Source organism: Coturnix japonica, chromosome 28 (assembly GCF_054131305.1).
Source record: "Coturnix japonica strain WE chromosome 28, WE-NBRP24, whole genome shotgun sequence".
NCBI lineage: Eukaryota > Metazoa > Chordata > Aves > Galliformes > Phasianidae > Coturnix > Coturnix japonica.
The window spans coordinates 8,419,024-8,441,426 of NC_140690.1; the positions used below are offsets into that span (position 1 = coordinate 8,419,024).

The following is a 22,403-nucleotide window of genomic DNA, read 5'->3' on the forward strand; positions in this document are numbered from 1 at the left end:
CCAGCCCCCTGCACAATGTAGAGAGAGATAAGATCCCTGTAGTACATGTAAAGAACATGTTGGGAAAAGCTGTTTGGGTCCTTCCAGCCTCTGGAAAGGGCAAACCACTTGGTAAAATTTTTTTTGCCCAGGGACCTGGGAGCACTTGGTGGGTGATGCAGAAAGATGGGCATGTTCAATATGTACCACAAAGGAATTTGATGTTTGGGCAGTGCAGTCAGTAATTCTATGTATATATATGTAAATAGACATGTGTGTGTCATACATTTAATTTTTGTTTATTTATATGTATTTTAAGCATGATGTAGCGATGTAGAATAAGAGATGGAATGGCATGGTTTGGTAATATTTTTTCTATTGGTATTTCTCATCATATCATCATGTGGAGCACAGAGAAGAACTACACATCCCAGAGGACCTCAGTTTCAATTAGACTGTATTATATTGTGTAATCTTGCATCCCAACATCATAGTTAGTAAGGTAAGTCTTCCTCCTTAGATTGTTGCTGCTGCTCTGTTTGTTTCCCTGAGCCCAGCTCCCATCTCCCTACCCCCTTTCCCTTCCCATTTTTGGGGGGCAGGGAGCCCAAAAGACTGCTAACCCCCTGTCACGGACATAGTTTGATCTAGATAACACCGTGACACTCTCCTGTATGGATGCTTCAATTCAGAACTCCCTTCGAAGCTCTTCCCACACTCAGGACACTTTCAGGGTCTCTCTTCCGTGTGAATGCACTGATGGCACTTCAAAGCACACCTCGTGGCAAAGGTCTTCCCACACTCAGAGCACTTATATGGTCTCACTCCTGTGTGGATGCGCTGGTGCACCTTCAATTCAGAGCTCCTTTTGAAGCTCTTCCCACACACAGGACACGTATAGGGTTTCTCTCCTGTATGGACGCGCTGGTGGAGCTTCAAATCATAGCTGCTTTTGAAGCCCTTCCCACACTCAGTGCACTTAAATGGTCTCTCTCCTGTGTGGATGCGATGGTGGCGAGTGAGTTTGCAACTGTTTATGAAGCTCTTCCGACACTCAGTGCACTTAAATGGTCTCACTCCTGTGTGAATGCACTGGTGGTAATTCAAAACAGAACTGCTTTTGAAGCTCATCCCATACTCAGAGCATTTATATGGTCTCTCTCCTGTGTGGATGCGCTGGTGCCATTTCAATTCATAGCTGCTTTTGAAGCTCTTCCATATTCAGTGCACTTAAATGGTCTCTCTCCTGTGTGGATGCGACGGTGGCGAGTGAGTTTGGAACTCATTTTGAAGCTCTTCCCACACTCAGTGCACTTAAATGGTCTCTCACCTGTGTGGACATGATGGTGGATGGTGAGGTAGGAACTCCTTTTGAAGCTCTTCCCACACTCAGTGCACTTATATGGTCTTTCTCCTGTGTGGATGCGATGGTGGTTGGTGAGGTCGGAACTCCTTTTGAAGCTCTTCCCACATTCAGTGCACTTAAATGGTCTCTCTCCTGTGTGGATGCGCTGGTGCGATTTCAATTCATAGCTGCTTTTGAAGCTCTTCCCACATTCAGTGCACTTATATGGTCTCTCTCCTGTGTGGATGCGATGGTGGTCGGTAAGGTAGGAACTGCTTTTGAAGCTCTTCCCACACTCAGTGCACTTAAATGGTCTCTCTCCTGTGTGGACGCGATGGTGGTCGGTGAGGTAGGAACTCCTTTTGAAGCTCTTCCCACATTCAGTGCACTTAAATGGTCTCTCTCCTGTGTGGATGCGCTGGTGCGATTTCAATTTATAGATACTTTTGAAGCTCTTCCCACATTCAGTGCACTTAAATGGTCTCTCTTCTGTGTGGATGCGCTGGTGCGATTTCAATTCATAGCTGCTTTTGAAGCTCTTCCCACATTCAGTGCACTTAAATGGTCTCTCTCCTCTGTGGATGCGATGGTGGTAGGCGAGTTGGGAATTATATTTGAAGCACTTCCCACACTCAGTGCACTTATATGGTCGCTCTCCTGTGTGGACACGTTGGTGCCTTTTGAGTTTATAACTATCTTTGAAGTTCTTCCCACACTCAGGGCACTTGTACAGTCTCTCTCTTCTGTGGATACACTGCTGGGAAGTGAGGTTCCCAGTGTCCATGAAATTCTTTCCACAATCAGAGCACTCGGAGGCTCTCTCTCCTGTGTACATGCACTGCTGGCCAGTGGGTTGGACTCTCCTTTTCATGCTCTCTGCAGAATCACACAACTCGTAATGCCTCTTTGCTGAGTCCATGCACTGGCGGTTAGTGATGCTGGAATCTGTTTTAAAGCTTTTCTCACACTCAGTGCACGGATTCTGCTTTTTCATCTGGCACGCATCCTTGCTCCTGGTTTCCTCAGGCTGCTTTGGACCTATGGTGAAGTCCACTGGCTTCCTCAATGTCATTCCCAGACGCGTTCCCAGGGGCTTCTTGATGTGCTCACCCTGACCTTGCTGCAGGCCTTCATGGGCATCCCTTCTGATTTCTTCCGCAGAGATGTGACCCCCCTGTCTATCTGCTACACAACTTCTCTGCAGAACCTCCTTTGTATTTTTGATCCCATCAGCTGCTGGATGACAGAGAAAATACAGCAATAGCACACGGTGCCCAACATAAAACACAGGCAGAGAAGGCTCTTACAGCCCCAACATTCCCATTCCCTCCACCATCTCACCTGGGATGAGGTCTCCTGGCATGGCCTCAGGGCTACGCACATCTGGGATCCAGGGGTCTTCCCCACTTTCAAGCAGGGAGATCACCACGGGCTTGGGGCCTGGAAATGGAGCTTCTGGGAGAGAAACAGGGAACAAGAGAGCATTTCCATCATGCTGGCGCACTGCCTGTTCAACAGCTCCACTCTGTCTCCCTCCCCATGGACAAACCACCCCTTGGGCCTGAATGTTGGAGCAAAGAATGATTTGACATCTGAACATTATGAAGGGATATTTTTTTTATATGTTCAAGAGGTCATCAGCACCACTGTGTCCCTCCCCATGGAGAAAACAACATTTGGGCCTGAATGACACCACGCCTACAGCTTCCCTTGGAGCAAAGAATGCTTTGACATCTCTGAACATTGTGAAGGGATATTTTTTCTTTCAAATTAATTTTAAAACAGATTACTTATTTTCTTACAATCTACCAGAGATCAAGGCATCAAAATGTTGATGGCAATTGCATGGAAAATCCTCAATTTCATAGCAGTATTCAGGGAGTCATCTGTGAGTTGGAGCTGGTGGCACCATGCAACACACAACACAAGGGCTGGTTTTCTCCCTCCTGGCTGATGCCTGCTTGCCAGCAATGACTCTGCAGCTTTGATCACAGTGCCGTGCATACTAATCCCTTCTGAAACTCGTGCTTCTCAGTATCTCCTTTCTTGCTGGCACTGCTGTGTTAGTCAATATCTAGCTGCATGACAATTATTCAAGGCCCGGCTTGCAGAGGCTCATTCTGCACAGCCAAAGGTGCCCTAACGAGGAGGAAAGGCAGACAAGCTCTCACCCAGCGAGGCCACGCACTGGTACGTCTCCAGCATCACGTCCCGGTAGAGCGCTCGCTGCGCAGGGTCCAGCAGCGCCCACTCCTCCCTGCTGAAATACACGGCCACCTCCTCAAAGCTCACGGGCTCCTGCAAGCAAAGAAGCACCTTGCTGGGAACAGCCAAGGCCCAGACAAACAGCTCGCACAGGACAGAACCTCCCATCCCAGCTGCTTCCCTGTCCCCTGCACACAACATGCTGCGTGAGGGCATCTCCCTCTTCACCTGCATTCACATCCCTGGCCATTTGGCCTCTCCTGCCTGCTTCCCCAACCCCTACCTCAGCTGGAAGTGCTGCGGCCATTTCCTGCTCTCCTGCAGGCTGGGATGATCACGGCTGGAAGGCAGAAGTTGAACTGGAGCCTGCAGGGAGAAGAGAAATGGCAGGGGAGCTGTGAGAGAATGCAGCAGTCCCAGTCCCAGCTCAGCCCTTCTGCAGGGCACAGCCTCGGCTTACAGAGGAAGACAATGTGCTGCAGCACAGGAAACAGCCTAGCTCAAAGAGATAAACTGCCACAAAGCTGTTTCATACTGGGAGGCTGATGCAACTGGTAGCAGACACTTAGTTCAACAGCTGAGACTGAGCTGGGGACTTACGACAAAGCAAGGCATGGAGGCAGCCATCTTATCCCAAAACAGGGAGCAGCCCAAGTGCCCCTCCAGCTCTGCTGCACAGCAGCGGGCTGCACTACAGGACCTGCCTTCAAGCAGGGCTCTCTGCAGCTCACACCTGCACAGAGATCCCTTGCAGCTTGACATCAAGACTCCTCCTCAGTACAGATCTTCTCTAAGGCACCTGTGGTTACTTTGGAGCTTTCATGTGCTCTATAAGGCTCTGCCTTAGAGGGACCGTTTGATTCCTTCCACACAAAGCCTTGAGCAAGTTTGGGACTAGGAGAGGATCCAGCCACATCCTAGCTCCTTACCTCTGTGGTCTGAAGACATGAGAAAGAAAGGGGAAGTACTCTGAGCATCGTGACTCAATGGGATGGCCTCCTGTAGCTGTGCGTGTAACCCTACCCTCTATGCAGTAAATAACCAAGTGTATCCAGTCACCTCAGAAGGGGAGTTTTATTGGAGGTCTGAGTGGAGAAGAAAGTTGAGGACATACAACAAGGACAGGCTGTGCTGACTGGGGGATCTTTTGACTGACTGCAAGCACGTCTAAATGGGACGGCTAACCCGAAAAGAGCTGCAAAAATACTGTTAGAATATGGTATGGCCATCCAACCATCCAGCAGGAGGTGCAGAAAAGCACCTGGTTCATGGAAGAACACTGTGAATGCAGCCCCCAACACACAAACACAGCGAGCCTCAGCGCAGATGGCAGCTGCCAGCAGAGCAGCCTGCTAGAGCACTGCCTCTACAGATCAGTGAGGGGAACACCTGGTGGCAAATGGATTAAATCCTCTGGCAGATGTCTGTACATCCTCTCAGGAGCGGAAGTAGAATTGTGCTGCCAGCTTCTCATCGTCTGTTCCAGAGCCCAGTGCCGGAGCTGCTGCAGATGCTGAACGTGCTCAGGGCCCGCAGCTGTGCGCTCAAGGCATCTGCAGCTGCCGGGACAGACTCAACAAAAGCCTTGCCAGGGCTTTGCACAACCCCAGCTGAGCCATCAGGCAAGCGCTCAGCAAACAAAAGGTAACGCCATTTCAAGGGTCGCCAGAGGCACGTGTTGCCCGCAGGGTTTCCGAAGGGAAGCTGGGGGCTGCCGGGGAGGAGAAGCAGGGGGAGTGGAAATTCCCTCTTGGAGGTTTCACATTAAGACACTCCAAAGGAGGCATCGGGGAGTTTAAAACTTCCATCAATCCACGCGTGCAGAGCGAGGCCATCTCGTGTCCCCCATGACCCAGAGGAAGAACTGCAGTCCCAGCTGCGCTGTGTTACAGAGATCCAACCGGGCAGCAGAGCACGCTGACCTCCTCTGCTCCCTTCCTCACTGTCCCAGCTCCCAGCCCGTTCCCGTGCCCCTCGGAGCCCAGCCCGGGCTGCATAAACTGCTGCCCTGGTTGCAGCCCGTCTGGGCCAGCAAACCTGCTGCGCTGAGTGGGAGCTGGAGCCGGGACCAGGGTCCCGCCTGGGGTACGGCAGTGCGGGTTCCGCCCCGTCCGGGGCCGCTCCCCGCTCCTCTCCCGGTGCTGCTGGCAGGGGGCAGGAAGCGTGCGCTCCTCTGCACGAGCCACGAAGGGCACCTACCTTGGGTGCGGAGCAGGCTGCTCCCAGCTCTGGTGCAGGTAGCCAGGCTCCTCGGAGTCGCGTAGAGCAGAGGATGCCGAGTGCCCTGAGCCCGGAGCTGGCCGCAGGACGGCCTTGGTGCACCTCCTGCCCCCGCGGTGCTGCCCGGATGGCTTCCAGACAGGCTCTCGCCTCTTCCGCACAGGCTCAGGAAGGCAGGAATTCCCACAGCGAGCACGCCCGGAGCTCGTTCTGATGGCACATCTGCCCTCGGGGGAGGGCGATGGGAGGGGTGTACGGGAGGAGGGTGGGAGGGAGGGAGGAATGGGGGCTGTGTTTTGTTACGCTAATGAAGCATCGCTTTCTGCCGGCTCTCTTTGCTTCCTTCGGTGGGGACATTCGCACACCCTTGTGGTCAGACATCCCTCCCTTGCTGTCCTGGCGTTCCTTTCACTCCTCTCCCCTGCGAGTATGTCCCAGCATGAGGCAATCTCAGGTACAGCACCAGAGGACATTGTATGTTGAACAGAACTCTTGCAATGGAACCGAGCTGTGGGTAGCAGCTTTACCCAAAAGCTGCGGTATGAATACGACTATCCCCGGATCCTTGTCTAAGGGTCCTAATAAGTCTTCTGTGAAGCAATACTATGGAGTTCTGTGTGGGTTTTTGGTCTGTATGGTTGTCTGTTATAGATTCCCGTGTCAAAACCGTGTCAAAACCAGGCAAAGTCTTGTGATTTAAGTAAAGGGATAGCTTTATTCAATTAAGGAAGGTGGTAAAGTGAGCAAAACAGAGCTGGGTGCTGAGGGGAGTATGTACTCCGCCAGGGTGGCAATTTGAACAAAGGTTCTGCATTTGTACAGTTGTTATCTCTTTTATATATTCCAGTCATTCTTGTGGCTGTGCAGGTTATTGCTGCGGTCGTAGAGTGTTGTGGGGGTGAAAGTCAGCAGTCTTTTCCTATATCTTTGGTTATTTTCTGACAGCTTATGTGCCCTGGCAATGTGTAGTTTGCAGTGCCTGCTGCTTCTTATTTTCTCTGCCTTACAACATCATTTACATTTTACAGCACTGTTTACATTCCGGGACTCCTGAGAAAGCACCACTGAGTTTCATTTGACTAACAAACTTAACCCTTACCTATCACAATCTCCCTTTTTCTATTTAATCCTGATTTTGTTCATTAAATCTTTTTACTGCTTCTTCTACCCTTCCCTTTGGAGGGTAGATTCATCATCTTCCTTGCTAATGATACGTTCATATTCTTTTCTTACTAACTTTAAACGGGCTGTTTCTAACCGACCCTTAAGAATAGCTATAAGTATATTGAACAGAAATGTTCCAAGAGTTAGTCTCAGGATTAATAAAATAAGAGGTACCGCTAACGGGGACAGCAAGGAATTGTTGCCTCCCCCAGCAGGAACTTTTAGAGTGAGAGAGAGCCAGGGAAAGAGACTGCTGCTGTAAACAGCGAAGGGGGAGGTGGAGAGGACGGGGCAATGGAAGTGAGAATAGCCATCATGTGCAGAGATCTAGGAAACCTGAAATCCCAGTGTTAGCGCTTGACGCCTCTGGAGAGAAGGAGGCGGAAGTGAAATAGGATGTTAGTAGTTTATGTAATGATGAGAGTTTGGAAAATAAGTTTGGGACAGACACAGGCTGAAGAAAGAAGGACTGGCAAGGTATAACAGAGATGTCAGGATGGAAGAGTGGTGAATGATATGAAAACTAACCAAAACAAAACTGATTGACGTACAGATAGTAAGGGAACTGGGAATAAGAACAGCTGTTACTGTTGTGTTAGAATAAGGCAGTAGGACCCAGACATCCCCTCATGGAGAGGCGAGGGGGGATGGGGTCTTGAATAGCCCAGGGTGGGCTCCTCCCCACCGGAAGGAAAGCAGTGTGCAAACTGCAATGGGAAATTGCATCTAGGAAAGCAGGATATAGAGGTTCATTTTCTGGTGGATATTGATGCTTCTTAGAAGTTTTTGCCCAACAAGAAAAGGTTTCCTTTTTTGGATTAATTAAATATAAGCTAAGAAAACAAGTAGGAATACAGAAATTCCTGTACCTGCCAGGTTACTCTGGGAAGAAATTGAATAAAACTGGAGCTAAGAGTGCGACGATATTGACTGATTAAAAATTGTAACTCTGGCTTTAACACAAAGTGGGCAAAACATTGTGTCATGGTTTTGTAATGTTGCTGTCAATATTCCACATCATAACATTATGTGCAGTGTGGATCATTAGAAGCTTCATACTCCAGTTCCATGGAATAACAACGTTCCGAATACTCATCTCTCGGAAGAAAACTTCATATCCCAGAGGACTTCATGGCCAGAGATAAGTCACACGCAGAGGACATATTTATAATCTTGCTCCCAGGCTGGAGCTCTCTTTTTTGGGCTGGGGGACCTACGGGGCAGCTGCACCCTGTCATTACCAAAGGTAAATCTAGGTAACCTGTGACAGATTTTGGTGGAGATGGCGAGCATAAGCTGCTGCTTTTTAGCTTTTAGAACAAATCTCTCTTTGCTCTCTGAGAGCTTTGTTAGGGGAGTGATATCTTTTCATAGCTGCTCACTGAGAGTGTGACCTTGAAAGTCCAGGCAAACTGTCAACATTCAGGAGTAGCTGTAAACTCTGAGCATTGCTGTCTTGCTTTTGTAAAGAAAACAATGGGATTTCTTTCTCTCCCAGAGCACAGCTAGCTAGCTTTGACTTTTACAGCGCCTGCCAGCTACTGCCAGCTATGAGTCTGCTCTTTATTTTAGGAGCACTGCATAGGGGATTCAAAGCCATCATGTTCTTTGAAACTTACTGGCCCTTCTTAATTTATTGATTTCTTGTTATAGAATATATGCATTATACAACCAAGTAAGGGCATTGATGGAGACACCTGCCTTGTACTTCTATGCAATGTGGTATGATGTGAATTTTGACACTTGCATCCCAGATGAAATAGTTAATTTTACAATGACTAATTTTGCAATTGCTAATTTCACAGCAGCTAATTTTACAAACACCACGATGTTCAATCTGGTTTCCAGGCTGCCTTATCAGATTGCTGCACAGTTTTTGAAAACCGAGTTAGTGTTCATACTCGTGTTCATACTCATGTTCACGTCATGCGTCATGTTCACGTTCTATGTGGAAGTCCCCTCCAAAACCAGAAAATGCTGACTGGCAAGGAATATGGAAAGGTTTAGGAAAAATCTTAGAAGCATGGGGATCCGCAATGTCATGGGATTTCACTCTTGAACACCTGAGGGACCCTGAGAAATTGAGTATTTGAGTCAGAGATCTAAGGAGGTAAACCATACTTGGGGTTTGGCTTATGCTTACCGTGCTCTATATACTACTACCCTGGAGAGGGAGAGTTTCCTATCTGAGGTTCAAGCCTCAAAAAAAAAAAAATCCCCAAGTCAACTCTGATCAGTCACAGGAGGCACCAGTAACAATATCAGTTGCCCCTGTGGAAGGAAGAAATGGAAACGGGTGTCCTTGTGTCTAGGACGAGAAGAAGGAGAAGCAGAGGAGGAGGCAGCAGAAGATCCAGGTAGGGGGTCTGGATTGGCACTGAGAAATGCAAAAAAACAGAACAAAACAAAAACAAAAACTAAGAGGCATGAAGAAGAGAGTGATGAGGAGGAAATCTCTATTACCGTTCATCAACCTCTGAAGATGGATGAATTCCAAGGCTCAAGAAAGGAGTTTACATGGCATCAAAATGAAGGTCTCTTGCCTTATTGATTCACTGCTGGGACAACGGGGCCAACAGCCTGTCTCTAGCTGGTAATGAATCTCACCAACTAGGAAGCATTGCCAGAGACCCAGCTATCGACAGAGGGATTAGCAGATGTTTGGATGGAGCTGGCACCCTCTGGACTGTTAACAGCCGTGAGGGAAAGGTACCCCTTCAAGGATGCTTTGAAGCCTCAGACTATTAAGTGGGATACCATCGAAAAAGGTATCCAGTACCTGAGGGAAATGACCGTGGTGGAAATGTTGTATGACCCTGATCCACAAGACCGTGATCCTGAGAGAGTGAGGACCAAGCCTAGCATGTGGCAGAAACTCACAAGTACAGCACCAGAAAGATACGCACAGACACTGGCAACAACATTTGGAAGATCTGAGGAACAAGAGAGAAGACCCCGAGTTTTTAAACTGATTATGACACTTCAAAACTATGAAGAGCAGCTCCCCCCAGTACGCACCGCAGTTTCTGCCATCTCACGAGTAGAAGACTGATAGATGAAATGCACAAGAAACTATTTCCATCGACTAATTGTGATGGTCGAGTAGTAGTATCAGAAACGACTGATGAAGGTCAGTCTCCATACGGGTCACCAGGTCTAGTGAAGGACCTGATCAAAATATTCCAATCCTACTCCTCACCTGTATCATCAAAAGTTTCAGCTATTAGACGCGTGTGCTTTCCAGCTCGAGCAAGGAACAACAGTAAGATTGCACCGCGTGTTTGTAGGTGGTGCTACCTACGGGACCACAGAGAAGACATGAGAAAGTGGCACGACCAGCCTACTCCTGTACTACGAGCACAGGTGAGAGAACTACAAAACAGACCAACCACCAGTGGAGTTGCTCCATTCATCACAGGTAACCAATAGAGGGGCCCTGCCCTCAGTCTTGGCGGGGAGAGGGATAATAAGAGTTTATTGGACTCTGTGGATTAAATGGTCTGGCACAACAGAACCACAGAACCACTGCTGGATTCCGGTGCAAAGTGCACTCTAATGCCCTTGAATCACAAAGGGACAGAATCAATCCATATTTCTGGAGTGACTGGGGGCTCTCAAGAATTGACTGTGTTGGAGGCCGAAATAAGCCTCACTGGTAAAGACTGGCAAAAACATCCTATTGTGACTGGCCCAGTGGCTCCGTGTGTACTTGGTATTGATTACCTCAGAAGGATCCAAAGGGGTATTGATGGGCCTTTGGAATAGCTGCTGTAGATATGGAAAACGTTAAGCAGCTGTCTGTTTTGCCTGGCCTGTCAGAGGACCCGTCTGTTGTGGGGCTGCTACGAGTAAAAGAGCAGCAGGTACCGATTGCTACAAAGACAGTGCACAGACAGCAGTAGTGCACCAACAGGGATTCCTTGCTCCCCATTCATGATTTGATTCGCCAGCTGGAGAATCAGGGAGTGATCAGCAAAACTCACTCACCTTTTAACAGCCCCATATGGCCAGTGCGTAAAGCCAGTGGAGAATGGAGGCTGACGGTAGACTACCGTGGCCTGAATGACGTCACACCGCCACTGAGTGCTGCTGTGCGGGACATGTTGGAACTCCAGTACGAGCTGGAGTCAAAAGCAGCCAAATGGTATGCCACCACTGACATTGCTAATGCCTTCTTCTCCATTCCTTTGGATGCAGAATGTCGGCTGCTGGGGTACTAAGCTGTCTTTGCAAGGATTTATGAGTGCATACAGTAGTTCTGAGTAGATGGAGTGTTCTAGAATAGCTGAGTAAGGCCCGCAGATTAAGAGTTAGTGGGTGGGGGGTTTTGTTAGGTGTGTGTAGAGGCTCTCTCGCGTGCATCGGGCTTTGCGTAGAGGGTGTACGTGTCTGCACAGGATTTCGGATGGTATATAAGGAGTGTGACGCAGCGAAAAAATGAGAGAAGACATCATGGCATCCATGTTTGTGTCTCTCCCCCGGAAAGTCAAGGTCCTGGGATAAGTCAGGTTGATTTGCAGATACGTCAGTAGGCCACAGTTTGCCTTCACCTGGAGGGGCATTCAGTATACTTGTAACCGTTTGCCCCAGGGGTGGATACACAGCCCAACCATTTGCCATAGTTTGGTCCAAACTGTACTGGAACAGGGTGGTGCTCCTGAACACCTGAAGTACATTAATGACATTGTTGTGAGGGGCGATACAGCAGAGGACGTTTTCACAAAAGGAGAGCAAATAATCCAAATTCTTTTACAAGCTATTAAGCAAAGCAAAGGGCCTGCCCAGGAAATTCAGTTCCTAGGTATAAAGCAGCAGGATGGACATAGTCACATCCCAACTGATGTGATCGAAAAACTCACTGCCATGTCTACATCAACTAGCAAGAATGAGGCACAGTCTTTCCTGGGTGTAGTAGGCTTTTGGAGGATGCACGTTCCAAACTACAGCCCTACACCTTTATCAGGTAACACAGAAGAAGATTAGTTTTGGATAGGGCCCTGAACAGCAGAAGGCTTTTGAGCAGATTAAACAAGAGGTCCCCTGTGATGTGGCCTTGGGGCCAGTACGGATGGGACAGGATGTAAAGAACATCCTCTACACTGCTGCTGGAGAGAAAGGTCCCACTCGAACTTTGTGGCAAAGAGCCTCAGCAAAGATCTGAGGCTAACCCCTGGGATTTTGGAGTTGAGCATACAAGGAGTCCGAAGAGTGCTACACTCCAACTGAGAAGGAGATCTTTGCTGCGTATGAGGGGATTCAGGCTGCTTCCGAAGTAGTTGGTACTGAAACACAGCTCCTTCTGGCACCTCGACTGTCAGTGCTGAACTGGATGTACAAAGGAGAGGTTCCCTCCACCCATCATGCTACTGATGCCACCTGGAGCAAGTGGATTGTGCTGATTACACAACGAGCTCAGATCGGGAACCTCAGCCTTCCAGGGATCCTAGAGGTGATCATGGACTGGCCTGAAGGTAAAAAGTTTGGAACATCAGCAGCAGAAGAGGTGTCATAGTATCATAGTATCATAGTCTCGTGCAGCTTGGAAGGGACCTTAGAGATCATCGAGTCCAACCCCCCAGGATTCGAGCCTCCTATGTAGCAGAGCGGCACTTCTACCACTTGCGCCACAGGGGGGATTCACGTGCTAAAGAGGCCCCACCATACAACGAGCTTCCAGAAAATGAAAAGAAATATGCCCTGTTCTCTGATGGATCATGTCACATCGTAGGGAAGCATCGCAAATGGAGCCCCACACAACAGGTTGCAGAGGCTACTGAAGGTAAAGGAGAATCAAGTCAGTTTGCAGAGGTAAAGGCTGTCCAGCTGGCCTTAGATGTTGCTGAATGGGAGAGGTGGCCAATGCTTTATCTTTATACTGACTCATGGATGGTGGCAAATGCCTTATGGGGGTGCTTACAGCAGTGGGAAAAAAGTAACTGGCAACGGAGGGGTAAACCTATTTGGGCTGCTGGACTGTGGAAAGACATTGAAACCCGAAGGTAAAGTTGTAAAGGTGCGTCATGTGGATGCACACGTGCCCAAGAGTCGGGCTACTGAAGGACAACAGAACAACCATCAGGCAGATTTAGCTGCCAGAATTGAGGTTTCTCAAATTGACTTGGACTGGCAGAATAAGGGTGAGCTATTTCTAGCTCGATGGGCTCATGAGACCTCGGGCCATCAGGGAAGAGATGTGACATATAAGTGGGCCAGAGACCGAGGGGTGGACTTAACTATGGACACTATTGCGCAGGTTACTCATGACTATGAAACACGTGCTGTAATTAAACAAGCCAAGAGGTGAAACTTCTCTGTGAGCAAGGACAATGACAGAAGGTTAAATACAGGGAGGAGTGGCAGGTTGATTATATCACCTTGCCACCATCTCACAATTGAATAGTGAAAAAAGACCGCATAGTAGATGAAAAGGGAACACTTTGCTACAGAAAGGGAAAGGGGGCCTCACTAAGGCAAAGGGTAGTTACAGATAGATAGTTTATGTTAAGGGGGGCCACAGAGGGGGAATTGCAGACACTAATTTTGAGAAAACAAGGAGATTAAGGCCATGAAGAGAAGGGTGGAAGAGCCCCAGAACAGTGTGGTGATTAGATGTGCACAGAGCAAGCTGGAATGAGTTTGGGGGGTGCCCCTCCCGCAGGGTCGAAAGTTTACAGCGAGGAAGATGATGAGCCTTCATCCCACAACCACCCCCACAACTCAGTACACATACGCAAGGGGGGAGGGACTGCATGCTAATGGGGTCTCATGAATATAATTAATATGTATCCAAATTCCTGCAAACTATTGATTATGTATTAGTTCAGCCTATATCTGTTGCACATTTTGTCCTAACGGTGTGCAAGTAAGGTGGAGCTATCCCCCATGCACCAGGGTGCATGCGCATCACTCATTAAACATACCTGCTTTATAACTGCTTCGTTATTACGCAAGTCACAATGGCAAGTATTATGTGCTTACCATGGTGAAAGCAAACACTGGGTGGCTTGACACATACACAGGACCCATACTACCACCTGAAACACCGCACTGAATCTTGAGAAGCAAGTCCTATGGTGACATGGCACCCAAGAAAGATATGAATCTGAAAATGAGACACAATTCAAACATTTCCTTATAAAAACAGTGGGTTTATCATATCCCCTACAGTGACCAGCTTCTGGTAAAATTGAACAATGGGTTGTTGAAAGCTATGTTGAAAGCAATAGATGGTGGAACACTGAAGCACTGGGAGAAGCATTGGGCAGAAGCCACTTGGTTGCTCAGTATGAGAAAATCTGTCAATCATGAGGGTCCTAGCCAATCCAGCCCCCTGCACAATGTAGAGAGAGATAAGATCCCTGTAGTACATGCAAAGAACATGTTGGGAAAAGCTGTTTGGGTCCTTCCAGCCTCTGGAAAGGGCAAACCACTTGGTAAAATTTTTTTTGCCCAGGGACCTGGGAGCACTTGGTGGGTGATGCAGAAAGATGGGCATGTTCAATATGTACCACAAAGGAATTTGATGTTGGAGCAGTGCAGTCAGTAATTCTATGTATATATATGTAAATAGACATGTGTGTGTCATACATTTAATTTTTGTTTATTTATATGTATTTTAAGCATGATGTAGCGATGTAGAATAAGAGATGGAATGGCATGGTTTGGTAATATTTTTTCTATTGGTATTTCTCATCATATCATCATGTGGAGCACAGAGAAGAACTACACATCCCAGAGGACCTCAGTTTCAATTAGACTGTATTATATTGTGTAATCTTGCATCCCAACATCATAGTTAGTAAGGTAAGTCTTCCTCCTTAGATTGTTGCTGCTGCTCTGTTTGTTTCCCTGAGCCCAGCTCCCATCTCCCTACCCCCTTTCCCTTCCCATATTTGGGGGGCAGGGAGCCCAAAAGACTGCTAACCCCCTGTCACGGACATAGTTTGATCTAGATAACACCGTGACACTCTCCTGTATGGATGCTTCAATTCAGAACTCCCTTCGAAGCTCTTCCCACACTCAGGACACTTTCAGGGTCTCTCTTCCGTGTGGATGCACTGATGGCACTTCAAAGCACGCCTTGTGGCAAAGGTCTTCCCACACTCAGAGCACTTATATGGTCTCACTCCTGTGTGGATGCGCTGGTGCACCTTCAATTCATAGCTGCTTTTGAAGCTCTTCCCACACACAGGACACGTATAGGGTTTCTCTCCTGTATGGACGCGCTGGTGGAGCTTCAAATCATAGCTGCTTTTGAAGCCCTTCCCACACTCAGTGCACTTAAATGGTCTCTCTCCTGTGTGGATGCGATGGTGGCGAGTGAGTTTGGAACTGTTTATGAAGCTCTTCCGACACTCAGTGCACTTAAATGGTCTCACTCCTGTGTGAATGCACTGGTGGTAATTCAAAACAGAACTGCTTTTGAAGCTCATCCCATACTCAGAGCATTTATATGGTCTCTCTCCTGTGTGGATGCGCTGGTGCCATTTCAATTCATAGCTGCTTTTGAAGCTCTTCCATATTCAGTGCACTTAAATGGTCTCTCTCCTGTGTGGATGCGACGGTGGCGAGTGAGTTTGGAACTCATTTTGAAGCTCTTCCCACACTCAGTGCACTTAAATGGTCTCTCACCTGTGTGGACATGATGGTGGATGGTGAGGTAGGAACTCCTTTTGAAGCTCTTCCCACACTCAGTGCACTTACATGGTCTTTCTCCTGTGTGGATGCGATGGTGGTCGGTAAGGTAGGAACTGCTTTTGAAGCTCTTCCCACACTCAGTGCACTTAAATGGTCTCTCTCCTGTGTGGACGCGATGGTGGTCGGTGAGGTAGGAACTCCTTTTGAAGCTCTTCCCACATTCAGTGCACTTAAATGGTCTCTCTCCTGTGTGGATGCGCTGGTGCGATTTCAATTTATAGATACTTTTGAAGCTCTTCCCACATTCAGTGCACTTAAATGGTCTCTCTTCTGTGTGGATGCGCTGGTGCGATTTCAATTCATAGCTGCTTTTGAAGCTCTTCCCACATTCAGTGCATTTAAATGGTCTCTCTCCTCTGTGGATGCGATGGTGGTAGGCGAGTTGGGAATTATATTTGAAGCACTTCCCACACTCAGTGCAATTATATGGTCGCTCTCCTGTGTGGACACGTTGGTGCCTTTTGACTTTATAACTAACTTTGAAGTTCTTCCCACACTCAGCACACTTGTACATTCTCTCTCTTCTGTGGATACACTGCTGGGAAGTGAGGCTCGCAGTGTCCGTGAAATTTTTTCCACAATCAGAGCACTCGAAGGCTCTCTCTCCTGTGTACATGCACTGCTGGCCAGTGGGTTGGACTCTCCTTTTCATGCTCTCTGCAGAATCACACAACTCGTAATGCCTCTTTGCTGAGTCCATGCACTGGCGGTTAGTGATGCTGGAATCTGTTTTAAAGCTTTTCTCACACTCAGTGCACGGATTCTGCTTTTTCATCTGGCACGCATCCTTGCTCCTGGTTTCCTCAGGCTGCTTTGGACCTATGGTGAAGTCCACTGGGTTCCTCAATGTCATTCCCAGACGCGTTCCCTGGGGCTTCTTGATGTGCTCACCCTGACCTTGCTGCAGGCCTTCATGGGCATCCCTTCTGATTTCTTCCGCAGAGATGTGACCCCACTGTCTATCTGCTACACAACTTCTCTGCAGAACCTCCTTTGCATTTTTGATCCCATCAGCTGCTGGATGACAGAGAAAATACAGCAATAGCACACGGTGCCCAACATAAAACACAGGCAGAGAAGGCTCTTACAGCCCCAACATTCCCATTCCCTCCACCATCTCACCTGGGATGAGGTCTCCTGGCATGGCCTCAGGGCTACGCACATCTGGGATCCAGGGGTCTTCCCCACTTTCAAGCAGGGAGATCACCACGGGCTTGGGGGCTGGAAATGGAGCTTCAGGGAGAGAAACAGGGAACAAGAGAGCATTTCCATCATGCTGGCGCACTGCCTGTTCAACAGCTCACTCTGTCTCCCTCCCCAAGGAGAAACCACTATTTGGGCCTGTATGACATCGCAGCTACAGCTTCCCTTGGAGCAAAGAATGCTTTGACATCTCTGAACATTATGAAGGGGTATTTTTGCTTTCAAATTAAACTTACAACAGCTTATTTATTTTCTTACAATCTACCAGAGGTCAAGGCATCAAAATGTTGATGGCAATTGCATGGAAAATCCTAAATTCCAAAGCAGTAACCAGGGAGTCATCTGTGAGCTGGAGCTGGTGGCACCATGCAACACACAACACAAGGGCTGGTTTTCTCCCTCCTGGCTGATGCCTGCTTGCCAGCACTGAATCTGCAGCTTTGATCACAGCGCCGTGCATACTAATCCCTTCTGAAACTCATGCTTCTCAGTATCTCCTTTCTTGCTGGCACTGCTGTGTTAGTCAATATGTAGCTGCATGGCCATTATCCAAGGCCCGGCTTGCAGAGGCTCATTCTGCACAGTCAAAGGTGCCCTAACGAGGAGGAAAGGCAGACAAGCTCTCACCCAGCGAGGCCACGCACTGGTACGTCTCAAGCATCACGTCCCGGTAGAGTGCTCACTGCGCAGGGTCCAGCAGCGCCCACTCCTCCCTGCTGAAATACACGGCCACCTCCTCAAAGCTCACGGGCTCCTGCAAGCAAAGAAGCACCTTGCTGGGAACAGCCAAGGCCCAGACAAACAGCTCGCACAGGACAGAACCTCCCATCCCAGCCGCTTCTCTGTCCCCAGCACACACATGCTGCGTGACAGCATCTCCCTCTTCCCCTGCATTCACATCCCTGGCCATTTGGCCTCTCCTGCCTGCTTCCCCAACCCCTACCTCAGCTAGATGTGTTGCAGCCATTTGCTGCTCTCCTGCAGGCTGGGATGATCACGGCTGGAAGGCAGAAGTTGAACTGGAGCCTGCAGGGAGAAGAGAAATGGCAGGGGAGCTGTGAGAGAATGCAGCAGTCCCAGTCCCAGCTCAGCCCTTCTGCAGGGCGCTGCCTGGCCTTGCAGAGGAAGACAATGAGCTGCAGCACAGGAAACAGTCTGGCTCAAAGAGATGAACCATCACAAAGCTGTCTCAAACTGGGAGGCTGAAACAACTGGTAGCTGACACTTAGTTCAACAGCCGAGACTGAGCTGGGGACTAAAGAGAAAGCAAGGCAAGGAGGCAGTCATCTTACCCCAAATCAGGGAGCAGCCCAAGTGCCCCTCCAGATCTGCTGCACAGCAGCAGGCTACACTGCAGGACCGCCCTCAAGCAGGGCTGTCTCTGCAGCTCACACCTGCACAGAGATCCCTTGCAGCTTGACGTCAAGACTCCTTCTCAAAACAGACTTTCTGTAAGACACCTGTGGTTACTTTGGAGCTTTCTTGTGTTCTCTAAGGTTCAGCCTTAGAGGGACTGTGCAGGTATGATTCCTTCCACACAAACCCTTGAGCACGCTTGGGACTAGGAGAGGATCCAGCCACATCCTAGCGAACAGCGATGCAAAAAACAGAGGCTCTGGTGGAATTTAGAACAAAGGGGGGCTAGAGGGAGATAGTTATATGTAGTTTGTAGGTGGGAAAAGGAATGATCTAGTTAGAATAACAAGGAATGGAGACAATGGCTCTGGGAGAGCAGGAAGGATGCAGATAAGAAGTGAGATCTCCCTGAGACACCTGGGGAGGAGAGGATTAGAAGTTTAAATATCAGAAGAGGAGTTGCATCTCCCTGATAAGATGGGCGATAACAAGAGGGGGGTCTGCATGCTAAAGAACTATTGAATAGGTATCAGAATTTCGAGAACTCATTGACTATGTATTAGATGTACCTATATCTATGTCACGATTTTACAAATCGGTGTGCAAGTTTGGTTGGAGCTATCCCCCTTGCACCCGGCACTGCACAACACTGGAATAAACATACCTGCTTTATAACCCATCTCTGGATTATAGAGTTTGATTCCGCAATCACTAGCACCTTACCTCTGTGGTCTAAAGACACGAGAAAGAAAGGGGAACTATTCTGAGCCTCATGACTCGATGGGAGTGCCACCTGTAGGTGTGTGTGTATCCCTACCCTCTATGCAGTAAATAACCAAGTGTATCCAGCCACCTCCGATCCTGTTTGTCACTACTAAATCACTACAGCATATCCCTATTATATCAACAAATATAAGCCTGTTTCTCCCTTAGGAGTGTATGCTGTGTTTCGATCCACCTGTGACCAATGGGGAAAGTCTGTAGGATGGCAAGAAGGGAAACAAACTGAACAAGAGACATTAAGTGCATCCCAAACTCTTCTGTGAATGACTGCTTATTGTCTACCTTTGCTGCAGGAATGGGAAAAGGGAGTTTTATTGGAGGTCTGAGTGGTGAAGAAAGTTGAGAATATACAACAAGGACAGTCTGTGCCAACTGGGGATCTTTCGACTGACAGCAAGCACGCCTAAAGGGGATGGCTACCCAGGAAAGAGCTGCAAAAATACTGTTAGAATATGGTATGGCCATCCAACCATCCAGCAGGAGGTGCAGAAAAGCACCTGGTTCATGGAAGAACACTGTGAATGCAGCCCCCAACACACAAACACAGCAAGCCTCAGCGCAGATGGCAGCTGCCAGCAGAGCAGCCTGCTAGAGCACTGCCTCTACAGATCCGTGAGAGGAACACCTGGTGGCAAATGGATTAAATCCTCTGGCAGATGTCTGTACATCCTCTCAGGAGTGGAAGTAGCCTTGGGCTTGCTGAAATCAACCAAGCCCTCATAAAAGGGTTGGGAAAAGTACTTTGTGAAGGAAAATGATGTAGTTCTCAAAACCACCTGCTGCTGATGTTACCTAAAAGTGATGAGGGCTCACATTCCTTGTGTAAGGAAGTGCAAAATGGCGAGGAGTCAACTGGATTTTACACACTTCTCAAATAAACAGGATGGCTTACTTAAACACAGAAACAAATCAACAAAACATCCAAAAAACTCCTGAAAAGAGAGAGTATCTGACAGCACTGCAGCCAAACCAGCCTGTGATGGTCACTACCACAACCAGACAATGCTGTGCTGGGAATTTTAACCGAACCAGGAAGGCAACTGACCAAATAGTAGTGTCATCAATTTATAAGCAATACGCCAATGAGTCAACAATATTCCAATCAGAAAATTTTATTAATTGTAGCGGGTAAAACAAAAAGGCAATTCAGCGCTGGATGACAGGGGGATTATCATTCCTCCAACTGCCGCGCGTTCCTGTTCCTTGCAACTTCTTTTGTATTGTCAGGTCCCGGGTGTGCTGGTATCCGACTGGTCGGCCTTGGTCGTTAGGCTAGTGTGTCATTAGTTGATTGGTCCTTCCTTGAGACTTGCTGAGACTCGCAAAATCTACCTGTAAATTCGCGCGCTTTACAAACATTGTTGCCACATCCTGGTCTTAATGAGCAAACACTTTATCACAGTCCCCCCCTTTTCTTTTATTGTACCATTTTGTTTTGCTCATTAAACCGTTTTAGTTCTTGTCGACTCCATTCTAGAGCATCCTCTTCTGGTTCCCCATTAATGGGTTCATATTTTTCCCTAACCACCATTAGGTGGGCTGCCTCAAGTCGATTCTTAACGATAGTTATTAGTTTATTGTAGACACAATTGCCATTTATCTGTACACTTAGAGAGGTGGTGGACCCATTGCAGAAACAGGGATTCTCTTAGAAGGGAAAATTTAAAAAGAAAAGGGGTAAATCCGGATCCTGACTAGCATTACGTTGGTGTGTCATCGGTGGGTAAAAGGAGCAGGTTGTGGCATCCTAAGGATCGGGGATTAGAACTGAACTACTTGTACCTTAAGACCCACTTAGAAGGAGAGCAAGCAACTGCCCCTCCTGAAGAATACTCTTGCTGCCGAGAAGATGATACACCCCATGTCTCAAGGCAACCGAGTCGATGGGCGAGGCAGAGGAGATAAAGTGTGTAGAGGGGTTTGCTCCATTACGAATGGATCCAAAGACTCAGGATCCAGGAAACGACCCAAGGCTGGGAATAACCCCCCTAAACAATTAAAGACCTGCTACTGCAGTGGGGAAACCGCCTATCTAAGACTATTTCACTTAATAATGGCATTAAGTCTCATTAATGGAGGATGGGGCACAGAGGTACAGATAAGTACAAATGTGACCCCAGGCGCTTCCGTTCTCAAATGTCAAGTATCTGGTATGAAAATTGGTTTAATAGTTCCCCTTGGTTCACCACCTTATTATCAACAATAATGGGACCGGTAGTTATAATAATATTGGGGCTGACTTTCGGACCTTGTATCTTTAATAAACTAATAACTATCGTTAAGAATCGACTTGAGGCAGCCCACCTAATGGTGGTTAGGGAAAAATATGAACCCATTAATGGGGAACCAGAAGAGGATGCTCTAGAATGGAGTCGACAAGAACTAAAACGGTTTAATGAGCAAAACAAAATGGTACAATAAAAGAAAAGGGGGGGCTGTGATAAAGTGTTTGCTCATTAAGACCAGGATGTGGCAACAATGTTTCTAAAGCGCGCGAATTTACAGGTAGATTTTGCAAGTCTCAGCAAGCCTCAAGGAAGGACCAATCAACTAACGACACACTAGCCTAACGACCAAGGCCGACCAGTCGGATACCAGCACACCCGGGACCTGACAATACAAAAGAAGTTGCAAGGAACAGGAACGCGCGGCAGTTGGAGGAATGATAATCCCCCTGTCGTCCAGCGCTGAATTGCCTTTTTGTTTTACCCGCTACAGTTAATAAAATTTTCTGATTGGAATATCGTTGACTCATTGGCGTATTGCTTATAAATTGATGACAGTAGCAGTGCTAAACAGAACAATTATGGCATCGTAGACTTATTCCTCTTTGTGATGCCAAAGACAATGCACAACACACCAGGAAACACACCAGCAATAACAGATGAAAAGCCATAAAACTGCAGTACACAGACTGCGCTCATTAGCAGGGGACGCTCTCAGCAGCGCGTGCCCTTTGCAGAAGGCAGCCTGGGCTGTGCTTTACTGACCTGCTGCTGCTCGGCCGTGTTCTCAACGCGTGCTCCAGTCAGCCCACAGGCTGCCAGCTTCTCATCGTCTGTTCCAGAGCCCAGTGCCGGAGCTGCTGCAGATGCTGAACGTGCTCAGGGCCCGCAGCTGTGCGCTCAAGGCATCTGCAGCTGCCGGGACAGACTCAACAAAAGCCTTGCCAGGGCTTTGCACAGCCCCAGCTGAGCCATCAGGCAAGCGCTCAGCAAACAAAAGGTAACGCCATTTCAAGGGTCGCCAGAGGCACGTGTTGCCCGCAGGGTCCCCGAAGGGAAGCTGGGGGCTGCCGGGGAGGAGAAGCAGGGGGAGTGGAAATTCCCTCTTGGAGGCTTCACATTAAGACACTCCAAAGGAGGCACTGGGGAGTTTAAAGCTTCCATCAATCTACGCGTGCAGAGCTGCAGAGCGAGGCCGTTTCGTGTGTCCCGTGGCCCAGAGGAAG

At 48.3% G+C, this 22,403-nt stretch overlaps 1 protein-coding gene and 1 pseudogene across 2 annotated transcripts in view; both read right to left on the reverse strand.

Annotated features, from left to right (window-relative positions):
- The window catches only part of LOC146756288 (uncharacterized), a 79,714-nt gene extending 57,632 nt beyond the window's left edge, over positions 1 to 22,082 (reverse strand). The window contains exon 1 of the mRNA XM_085524959.1: positions 21,943 to 22,082. The gene's annotated coding sequence lies outside the window, so the exon portion shown is untranslated. The remainder of the gene's footprint in view (positions 1 to 21,942) is intronic.
- On the reverse strand, positions 455 to 22,074 carry LOC146756290 (uncharacterized; annotated as a pseudogene). The gene is made up of 9 exons (XR_014937568.1): positions 21,943 to 22,074; positions 17,431 to 17,839; positions 16,972 to 17,005; positions 16,733 to 16,898; positions 14,834 to 16,627; positions 5,212 to 5,240; positions 3,496 to 3,717; positions 2,666 to 2,779; positions 455 to 2,560 (listed from the first exon to the last, which is right to left on the reverse strand). The product of XR_014937568.1 is annotated as an uncharacterized LOC146756290 (transcript).
- Positions 22,083 to 22,403: the final 321 nt, after the last annotated feature.